Here is a 10888-nt window from a genome sequence, read left to right as displayed (position 1 = left end):
GAATAACGCGAGTTTCTATGAATGTCTAGTCACTCAAGCCATATTACATAATATTTCGTGTTGTTGAAGCGGCTTGAAGGAGTCTTCTCATTTTTTCACGAGTGTTTAACATTTTGTTGAGTAGAAAAAGTTAATTATTTTGACGAGTTTCTGGTTTTACGTCACATAATCCCAGGTGAAAAATAAAATTAAACCCCCTCAATTTATAATATTCATTCTTAATTAAAAAAATCAATAAAATTGACTCAACTTCAATACTTAATATCAAAATCTTTCTTTAAATTAAATTAAATAATTTTTAAATCGATTTCTAGTTTCCCTTTGTCATTTTGAGGTGAATAAATTGATGACTCGAAAATTAATTTCTCAACTTCTTGGAACTACTTCCTTCTAAACGAAATTGAACAAGCAAATGGTTTAATTTGGAACTGTTCATTTTCGCTTAGTGCTGATAATTGCATGGATGACATATGTTATTTTCTCATTCCTAAAATACACACCTGTACGCTTGACTTAGTCAGTCTGACAGCGAGAAACAAGTCACCACCTCGCCTCACGTTCATTTGCATAATTTGTTTGTGTCCCCTTGTAATTTGATTAAAACGTTGATTGGAAGGGTAAATATTGTTTGCACTCCCTTGCGTATACTCTGTTATATTTATGTGTGACAGCAAGATCACGTAACTACGTTGTTATATTAATATAATATTCAGAGAATTAATAAAAAATTAAACTTATTTTATTGTAACAAATTACTAAAATTGTTTTCTAAAAAATTTTATTATTTACGGTTTATATGAATAAAATATATAGCAAGAGAAATAATTGATTTCTAAATAAAACTTGACGTTGACTTACTGTTTTGGCAGATTTCGAAGGTTTTAGATGATATTAGGTTTGGTTTAAATGGCTTATTATTTATTATTGCATGATTCGTGTTTCTTTTGATGGTCCTTTAATGATTTCAAGTTCAGAAAAAACAGTCGAGCGATTTCATTTCCTGAGTTAATCTGATTTTTAATTCAACCCTGATAGAACATTCCACGTGGCATTTTTTACTGTCAAAGTTATTTCATTTTAACTTGCCAAGCCGTTTTCAGTTTTGAATTTCACCCCCTCAGAGTAGAGATTAAATTAAAACGGAAGAAAAAAGGACCCAAAACTTAAATATTGATGGTGACGTGAACTATGAAAATCGACTCAATCAATCACTTCTCGCGAGTTATAATAATTATTGATTAATAATTGGTTCAATATTTTTGTAAATTAATAAAATTCTGGGTCTGTTTTAGTTTAGTTCCTAATTCGGATAAAACTTGCATTTTTATTAATATTAATTATTATTTAATATTAAAAATGATTTTTTTGAAAAAAAAATGACAAAAATCGGTATAAACTTTATTTTTTAAATGAAAATTGAAAAGAATGACACTAGTTTGAACGAACTCCAGAAAATTTTTGAAAAGTTTTAGCTCAATTAAGAAGTACAAATTTAAATCATGAATTTCACGATTTTTCCTTTCGAATTTTTAACATTTAGGAGATTTAATAGAAAATTGCTACAATTGCATTTCAATTTGAATATTGTTTTCATGCGTATTTATTTTAAAATTCAGGCAATCTTTCCAAGAATCCAAACACTGAGGAAGCATAACATATTTTTTTTCAAAATTTCATTGATGTGAGAGAAACTTTTCCTGTTTATGAAACAATGACTATTAAAGAGCGTCTTTGACGAAGTTTCTGAGCGCACCAATCGATTCTAGAGGGTCGAATTAGGTTAAATGGATGTTTTTTCCGACCAAAAAGTCCATTGCGACGTGCGAACTTTATTTTCCCGCCAAAAAATTTTGAATGCGAGAACCGCGCATGCGTCAGATCTGCCAAAGAAGTCATTCGTACAGGCGGTCTCTCTGCAAGTGCTCAAACCAGCTCTAACGCATGCGCACTTCTCGCATGCTTATTGTTTTGGCGGGAAAATAAAGTTCGCACGTCACGCTGGACTTTTTGGTCGGAAAAACATCCATTTAACCTAATTTGACCCTCAAAAATCGATTGGTGTGCTCAGAAACTTCGTCAAAGACGATCTTTAATTTTTATTGGTTAATAAATTGAACCCAGTAATTTAACGTATAATTTTTTTGTTTGAAATCCCAGCTTTAAAAAATAGTTTTAGCTTGAAGGTCATTTAATTTGATTTGCAGTAGCTGTAAGCCCTTCCATACCGCCATCAGCGCTCATTTGATACGCTCAAACTCGCATACCTATATCGACTCTATTATACGCGCAAGTGACGACAACAGATGTTGATTTCTCACACAGGTAAACTCATCCATTTGGCGGTGGCAGCGGCGGCGGCGGCGGCTGTGTATTAAAACACTACACGCAGCTACAAAGTCGAGAGCGCGCGTTAATGACGGTGACTCGGCATAATTTCGCATTATTATTTTAGACAGTGGCGAAGCGACTGCAGCATTTTTCTCCTCGGCGCGCGATTCAGCCCCTGTGCGTGCGCTGCGCATTGTGCGCGGCGGCGAAATTAAATTTGCTCGCGCGCGGAGAGTGACTTGACTACTATTTACCTGCTTGCATAATAAATAAAACAAATATTAGTAAATAATGGATGCGCGATAAAACAGCCCGCCGGCATATGGTGTGGATGCATGCTGGATATAATCATCGAGAAGTCCTTTTGATGTTTGTTGTGACGTTTGTCTCCTCTCATTTTTATTTTCCCAATTGACGCAAGAGCGAGAGAGAGAGAAAGAGTGGATGCGTGTTTTAAACCTGCTGCTGCTGATTGCCGAGCAAATTATTCATGAAATCGCGCGTTTAGCACCTGTGTTTGTACGGTGATGTCCTGTTTTTTTGCTGACAGGAAGCACATGGCATCTGATAGTGGAAATCCAACTCCAAATCAAATTAAACACTCACCTTTTGATTCCTATCAAAAAATGCTTGAAGGTTGAAAGAGTCGGTTTTGCTGAAATGTTGAATTTCAGTCTCTTCCAAAGAGTGGAAATTAAAATTTATTAATTTTAATACTTTACTGTTTGGCACGTTTAATATTGCAAAATATATTTTAATTATTTCTCATTGATTTCATTTTTGTGATTCGTGATTCTGACCTAAATTTCGTCTGGCTCTAAAACATTTTTGAAAAAATTTATTAGAATAGAAAAGAAATTAGATCAAAGAACGATTTTTCTTCTTAATTGGAAAGAATAACACAAAAATTTTAAATAACACGCAAAATAAAAATTACATCTTGAAGCAGCGGGGTCCAGTTCTGCGATAAAATTAGTTCGCACTGCGCAGATGCAAGATGGCGTCTGGATGTGGGAAACAAAAGGCTCTCTTTGGATTCACGTAGAGTGTCAAGGGTTTGTTTTTACGATCCAAAAGACACAATGCAAATTATGTCACAATATTGAGGGAAACTTGGTTCTTTTTGCGAATTTCCTCGTGACCGTTTTTTCGCGCCATAATCCACTGGACGCCATATCTACGAATCTGGGCCCCGCTGTCTTGAACTAGACTGAAAGTTAAAATCATATTAAACAAAGAAAATAAGTCTGTCACTACCTTGAAATGAAGTAATATTATGAAAGAATAAACAAGAAAAAACTGCACGGAAAAAATATGAATCAAATTAACGCCTGGGTTGATTACTCGGCAAAATTTGCTCCAACGCACGCCTGCTTTCATACTTGGAGAAGGCTCTCACGCTCGATTGAAGAGCCCAAAGTCAAAAGGCATTTTTCTGAATGGTGCATGAGGTCTCAACCAGAGCGTGGAAAAATTATTTTCATGAATGGAGCGGTCAGCGCAGCAACTGTTTTTCCCTGGAGAGAAAAAGCTAGGTGCATCACCCAGAAACTCACTTTAAAACCGCCGCCGCTGCCGTGGCTGCCGAATCTTATATTTCCATCAAGAGCACACAATGATATAATAGACACACAAAAAAGCAGCTCTCGCAGAAGAGAACACACAATTAGTTCAACCTTGCTCGCTGCTGATAATTACTTTTCCTTAATGACTTTTTTTACTAGCGCGCATCGAGCGGCTTCGGTGGCGTGTATTAATTTCGAAATTAATAATATCACGCGTCCCAGCGTAGCTTCTGGTGTTGATTATGGGAAACAATACTCAATACCCGTGTGTGTGTGTGTGTGTGTGTGTGTGGATATAGAAGAGCGCGGCTTCTCCCCGCAGGTGCGAACGAGAGCAAAAAACACCGCGTGCGCTATTTTGTACTTAAAATTCCACATTTAATTAAATTCTGCCGCCAACGTGCGGCTGCTGTGCTGATGCAGTAAAATAATTTAATGCTTATTATCGCCGCGAGGTGAGGGAAAAAATTTTACACAATTATTAATCAGGTGCGGATGCTCCAAATGAGAGCAGCAACCGCGCGGCAGCACGGTAGCTGATGAAAGTTCAAATTGCTGCTCTCGAGAGAGAAAGAGAGAGATGAATAGGGTTGTGAATCTTAGGCGGAATTGATGACAGAGAAGAAATTCATACAAAAAATTCAATTCCTAGGTCAATGTCCAAGGTTAATTTTAGTTTTTCACTGGAATTATTTTGAAAATGTGGGGTAAGCACAAATTAACCATTAAAGACTGTCTTTGACGAAGATTCTGAGCACACCAATCGATTCTTGAGGGTCGAATTAGGTTAAGTAGATATTTTTCCAACCAAAAAGTCCAGCGCGACGAGTGAACTTTTTTTCCCGCCAAAACAATATGAATGCGAGAAGTGCGCATGCGTTAGGGCTGGTTGCTGAGAGAACGCCTGAATACAAATGACTTGTTTGTCAGATCCAGCCAGCTCTGACGCATGCGCACTTCTCACATTTCATATTGTTTTGGCGGGAAAAAAACTCTGGAAAAAAATCTTTGACCAGTTAGACCTTTTCTAGGACATAAAAATTGGCGTTACTTCGCTTGGGCTCGGCGAGAGGAATGCAGCTTTTCTTTTAAGATTTTTTTACAGGAAGGTGTGATGTTGAGATTTCAGATTCTTTCCAAAATCGTCCCAAAAAAACTGTAAAAGTCGAACAATTGACCTCGAGCCAATTTTGTCCTTCACCCTTGACATTTCGTCTCGCTTCTATACCAATTTTATCTCAGAGTAATTATGAATGAATAAATATCTGAGCTATAATTTCTTTTAAAATTTGACAAGGCTCTGCCCGAATCCGATTTCACGGAAAGGCGTTCATCCATCTCAAATTCTCGACCCAACGAGCGTTTTTGAAAGAAGACGCTTTGTATCTTTTGCACTTGCTTCTTGCTCGATTATTAATTTAAATTAGCGGCTAATTTTACGCCTTCCTCTCTCTCGCTGCCGCTGATTTTGCGCACAGAATAAAAACCCGTTATGCTGTCGCCTTTGTAATTGCTTGGGTAATAATCGCGGAACGGGGCTACTCATTTTCATACCTTTAAATCGAATCAGGTCATTTTCTGCTGCTGTGAGTGCTGTAATTAAGCGAGCGGACGATTTAAAACAAGTTAATACAAATTAAGAATTAATCGATTGGCTACGCAGTTTCTAGAGGCACTTTGCGGTCACATAGATGCTCAGCGTGAAGGATTATTTTCTTTCATCGAGCATTAAAAACTTTGGTTTCAAGTCAATAATTTGAATTTTTATGCCTTTAAAATTTAGGACAAAGACTATTTTTAGTTTAAAACGTGAAATTTGACTGCAAATTTTGCAAAATACGGGCTGGTCCAAAGGTAAAACTATTTAAATAAATAAATCTCTCATTTTAAATATTGTCGTTATTCATTTTAAATGTTTTGCCTTTAATAGATAGGTCTTTTTAGCCTGGGAAAACATTGTCCCCGGGTGAGCATGAGCACTGCACAAAAAAAGAAATATTAAGACTTTTGATCAGTGGGGAGGACAGCAAGAGTTGCGCGCCCGAGGGCAGCGGACGCGTTTATTTTGAATGAGCGCGGCCGGAGCCAGAGGTGATTCAGGTGATGATCTTGAGCATCAGCGCGCCGCGGAGCAAAAGGAGCTACTTGATTTAGCAGTAATGAGAAGTGGCAAGAAAGAATTCGAGCCGTGGCTAATGACGCAGCAATAATTCATATCCAAAAGCAACATCCGCGCGCGCATTTTACCTGGAATTATCGTTAAGATAATCAAGGCATGCACTGCCAGCTAGAAAAAAGACAACAAAATCAATTCTCATTATGACGGTTATTGTGTACATTCGTCTGCGTGGCCTGACTTTATTTACACTCTCCTCTTTTGCTTCTTTTTCTTAATTCACTCTGCGCGCTGCCTGCATACCTCGTCCATCCAAGGAGCCTTATGGGAATGTGTTGTTGCTGCTGCAGACTCATCATTATTTATTTGCAATGTCATAACACGCCAAATGGGATAAACGAAAACAAGCTCCCAGCCGCGGCCGAAATGCCTTCGAGCCGCGAGCTGGAGCTGCCGATCGCAACGCGCGTTGACGCCACCGCACGTTTTATTGAAAATGAGAGTCGTCTTTTTGTTGTTTGCATCCTCCTACATCTTCAGCAGCCTCGCAGCAATTATTCTGCCGCGAGAGCTAGTAGTGTATTATCGTCATTACGGACATGTGTTGCCCGCGAGATTTCCGCCAGCCGCTAATTTTGCAGATGCGCACGGCTTTTATTATGTTTTTCGCGAGCAGCAATTGCTGGATGACTTAGGAGATCGTACTGAAAATATATTTTATTTAATATTAATAGTGTGTGGCTCTAGCCGATCGAACAAAAATCCAGGATGCGAATATATTTAAGAACGCTTCTGCAAACACAATCAAATTTATTTAGTTGTTTAATCAGCTTCTATTTTATACAAAACGTATTTTGCTGACAGCCAAATAATCCCTCCAGGAGGAATTTAAATGATAAGTTTCGCTAAATTATTCAATTTTTTTATTATTGATTCAAGGCTGAAAAATCTGGTTCTTGGCAAAATTATCATTCATTTTCAAACTCTTCTTTGAAGATGTGATGACGAATCTAACAAAGTTAAGATTTGCCGGTGACAAAATATTTAAATTTTGTAAAATCCTATTTTTCTGATATTTAAATTTAAAACAACCCTTGAAATGACTTACAAAATTTATAATTTGCCCCGAAAATCCTCTCAAGGGGCTTTCCAAATTTTATAAGAAAAAAACTACAGCCGATACTAAAAAACTAATATTTTTTAAAGCTACAAAAATCACAGAAATAACCCAAGTGATTATGGTGAATATGCATTTCTTTTTTGTAAAATCTGAAAGCTCAGCTTAAGTTAGTACATTCGTTTTCTATTCTTCCTACATGACTGCATCCTCTTGAGAGCATGTCTGGTAATAAAAAATTATTTGCCCTCTAGCCTACACTGAATTTTAATTTAAACGAGTCAATTCAACCATATTTTCAGGAAAAATCGTGACGATAACGTTAAAATTTCATTTGCTTTTAAATGGAGTTTAAATAAATTTATTGAATTTTGGGTTATGTGTGTCAAAACTTGCTATCTTTTGATTGAAAATGAAAACGGGGAGCGCTGCTTCACAATTAATAAAGTCGCTAGCAAGGTCAGACACTTTCCCGACCGCTTTTGTGTGCTTTGACAATAATGCATTGACTGGCGCGATGCTGGGGGTGCGTGAAAAATCAAGACGTGAATGGATGACAACCTGTGAGCTCGGGGTTAACGAACTAGTGAAAGTGTTTCTTTATTTGTATGAATAATGTATTCTAAAAATATCTGCCATGTACTTAATTCTAATTTAATTTATAACATTTAAGTCTCAGAATGAGAATAATTGAATTGAAACTTGTAATATACCTATGCTATATTAGCAAGTATAAAATAAATTTCGCTATAAACTGATATTATTTTGTCTGGATATGGCAATGTATGGGGCAAAATAGCCCTGCAGAACCATAATAAAGATTACTTTGAAACTAAATAGTGCAATAAAATAGGTAATTAAATCGAAAGAAAACCAATAATAAATGAACTCAATACTTGTGCAATGATAATTATCCTTGGGTGACCAGGGATATATAAAACACCAGCTTTGACAGCTAAAAGAAATTCATTTATCTTGAAACATAAAAGGTCCCTCTCTGTATGGTGTCCAGATCTGTTTTTCTAAGGAAACTATTATTGTGTACTAACAGGATAAGCAAATTCGACATGCACATGTGTGTGCTTATAGAATAATAACAAAATGTAGATTTATGACAAGGGCGAGAGTGCTCGACCTTGTTGACAAGACATTGTTTCTGTAAACAGTGCAATTCATTATTATATGAACCAATGAGATTTTAAGACCCAACAATTGGTTATTTTCCACCAACCAAGTTGAAGGAGGTTTGTTGCGAAGGCTGCATCCGAGCGGACGAGGCGAGATCTTGGAGATCAGTCTTTCGAGACACCCGAGACTAAGAAGACATCATTTGTCTTCTCAGTCTGTCCAAGTGCAGTGAAAGTGCTAACTGTGGCCAAAGACTCAGCAATGAGGCCCTATCAGCACCTGCGGTGAGAGTGAGTTCTGTGATACAGGTTTTATGTGGGTTTCCCTGTGTCCGAGCCAAGCATAATGGGCAGAACTACTTTTCCTGTCCCACACAGGAAAGGTACGTTCAAGTGAAGCAGACAATCATTGTTTTCAACAATAAGCAACCACAAGAAAACTGCACTGAGAACAAGAGGTCACCAGCAGCACAGGTGATCAGCAAAGCAATACCATTCAGGTCCATTAATGACCAGGTCAACAAGCCGTGAGTACAAAAGCAAGTGAAGTAACGAACTGAAAGACACACAAGTGAAAAGACTTGACAAGAATCAAGATTTGAGTGAATATTTGAATTGATATCATTTGTAAAATCATATGCACAAGTATTGAGGTTTTCTTAATTAATTAATACACGTTAACTGAGAAACTTACACGTCAGTTTTTTATTATGCATGCAAGATCCTGCTAAATCTGCTTTAATTAATTCTTCAATTATTAATCGGTATTTGTCTCGATTAGTCAAGAACACCAGAGGGTACCTTTTAATTTTTACAGGTATTTAATTAATCGCCATATTAATCACCTTGCTAAAAGAGACATTACAAACTTTTATGAAATTGATTATATATAATATTTTTTATAAATAAATTATTTTTCAGTCGTCCTTGAAGTGAATTAAAGAGTGAAGACGCGACAAAACTCATTTGATCGTGGTTGATGCATTAATTTAACCATCATGTTATGGCAATTTTATGATATTATTTATCTTGAGAATAATCAGGATAATTCTTATCAAACTTAAAATATAACACAGGATCCCATTTTTCTGTATGTTTTTCAAGAGATAGCTTACAATGCATATCAAAAATATTATCGTCACGTTCTCCGAAAACATATTGAAATATTTTTTGCGAGTGTCGAGTGAAGCTCAATCATTTCTTCTATGTATTTGATGCGCAGAACCAGAACGCACAGCCTTATTACGGCACTCATATGAATAAACGAGATTTGCAGTAAGGAGCTGAGAGATCATTATCCAATAGTCCTCTCAGAAAATAAAGGAGCGCTACTTGTGCTGGAAAAGATCTGCACGGAAAAAAGCACCCTACTCGAGCACATGGAGAATAGTAATAATAACGCATTACATATGCATTAAAAGCAGGGGCAGCGACATATTTACATAATACTCAAGGGCTGTTAGTTCGCCTTGTACGTGTACGTGTGTGTATATGCATCACACACACACACGCGCGCGCGGGGATGCAATGCAATGGGTTTTGTGTATTATGAGTGACTGGCTGGGTGCGTGTGTGTATGTGCTCGCGAAAATACGTGTATATATTCTAGAGAGAGAGAAGGAAATTTTATAATGATGCTCCTTGAGAGGCACGTATTCCGATATACATTATACTACCGGCGGCTGCGGCGGCCAGGCAGCCAGCACTGCACAGGCGTCCGCGTATTCACAGAGAGAGCAAATTCTGGAAAAACGACCCAAGAAAACGAAGCCTCTGCTTCTCTGCGCAAACTTTTCTTCTTTTCCTTTCCAGCTCTTGTTATAGCCTAATCAAAGTTTCAGAGCGGCGCAGAAAGAAGAGGCGGTGCGCGTTGAAAAAGATGGCAAGCCAGCGAGAAAAGCGCTCCGAGGAAATTTATTATACTCAAATTGCACGCGAGCTGTGCGACTTCTCCCTGACTATTTGCCTCAATAGTGAGAAAGAATTGAAATCCAGACTCCAGCAGAAAAAAACTTTTACAGTTGATTAGAAAATTAGATTAGCTAACGCACCAACAAAAAGAATAAACTGTATTCTATATTTGAAAGAAAAGCAGCTTTTGAAAATTTTGTAAGGCCTTTGACAAATTACTGCACATTTATCTTCAATTTAAATGAAAAGACCGAAAAAGGCCAGTAATTGACACAAGTTTTTTGCTGGAAAAGGTCATCCTACGCTCTCTTTGAAGGCTTATGCGCTTTGTTTTGTATATTTCAGGGAGGGCTACTTCTCAGATAACCTTTCATTCGTTCCACTTTGCTTATACATTCATACGATTGATTTTCAAAAGAGACAAAACCATATATTGTCTCCTCTTATTGTTCAGCGCGCTCTTTGCATGTTTTTTTTAATCTGACGCGGTATATTCTTTGAGATTCGATTCGGTTAGAGTTCTTGGAAGCTATGTGAAAGCTCTGTTTTCTCATGCTATATTTTGAAAATGTATTTATTGTGATTCTTTGCTTTCTAGTATGTACCATTTACTAGACTGTGTCAAAAAACCTTTAACTTTATCACAAGCATTCCGTTATAATAAATAAATTTGTAATTGACTTTAGTTGTACACCGATGGTGTCCAATAAAATGATTAATATAT

At 37.0% G+C, this 10888-nt stretch overlaps 1 protein-coding gene across 1 annotated transcript in view; it reads right to left on the bottom strand.

Annotated features, from left to right (window-relative positions):
- zfh2 (Zn finger homeodomain 2) overlaps positions 1-10888 on the bottom strand; it is a 230132-nt gene that overhangs the window by 130777 nt on the left and 88467 nt on the right. The gene's annotated exons all lie outside the window — the stretch shown is intronic.

The sequence above is a fragment of the Cloeon dipterum genome, chromosome 3 (assembly GCF_949628265.1).
Source record: "Cloeon dipterum chromosome 3, ieCloDipt1.1, whole genome shotgun sequence".
NCBI lineage: Eukaryota > Metazoa > Arthropoda > Insecta > Ephemeroptera > Baetidae > Cloeon > Cloeon dipterum.
The sequence above is the reverse complement of the archived record's forward strand: the minus strand, read 5'-3'. Positions and strand labels throughout refer to the sequence as shown.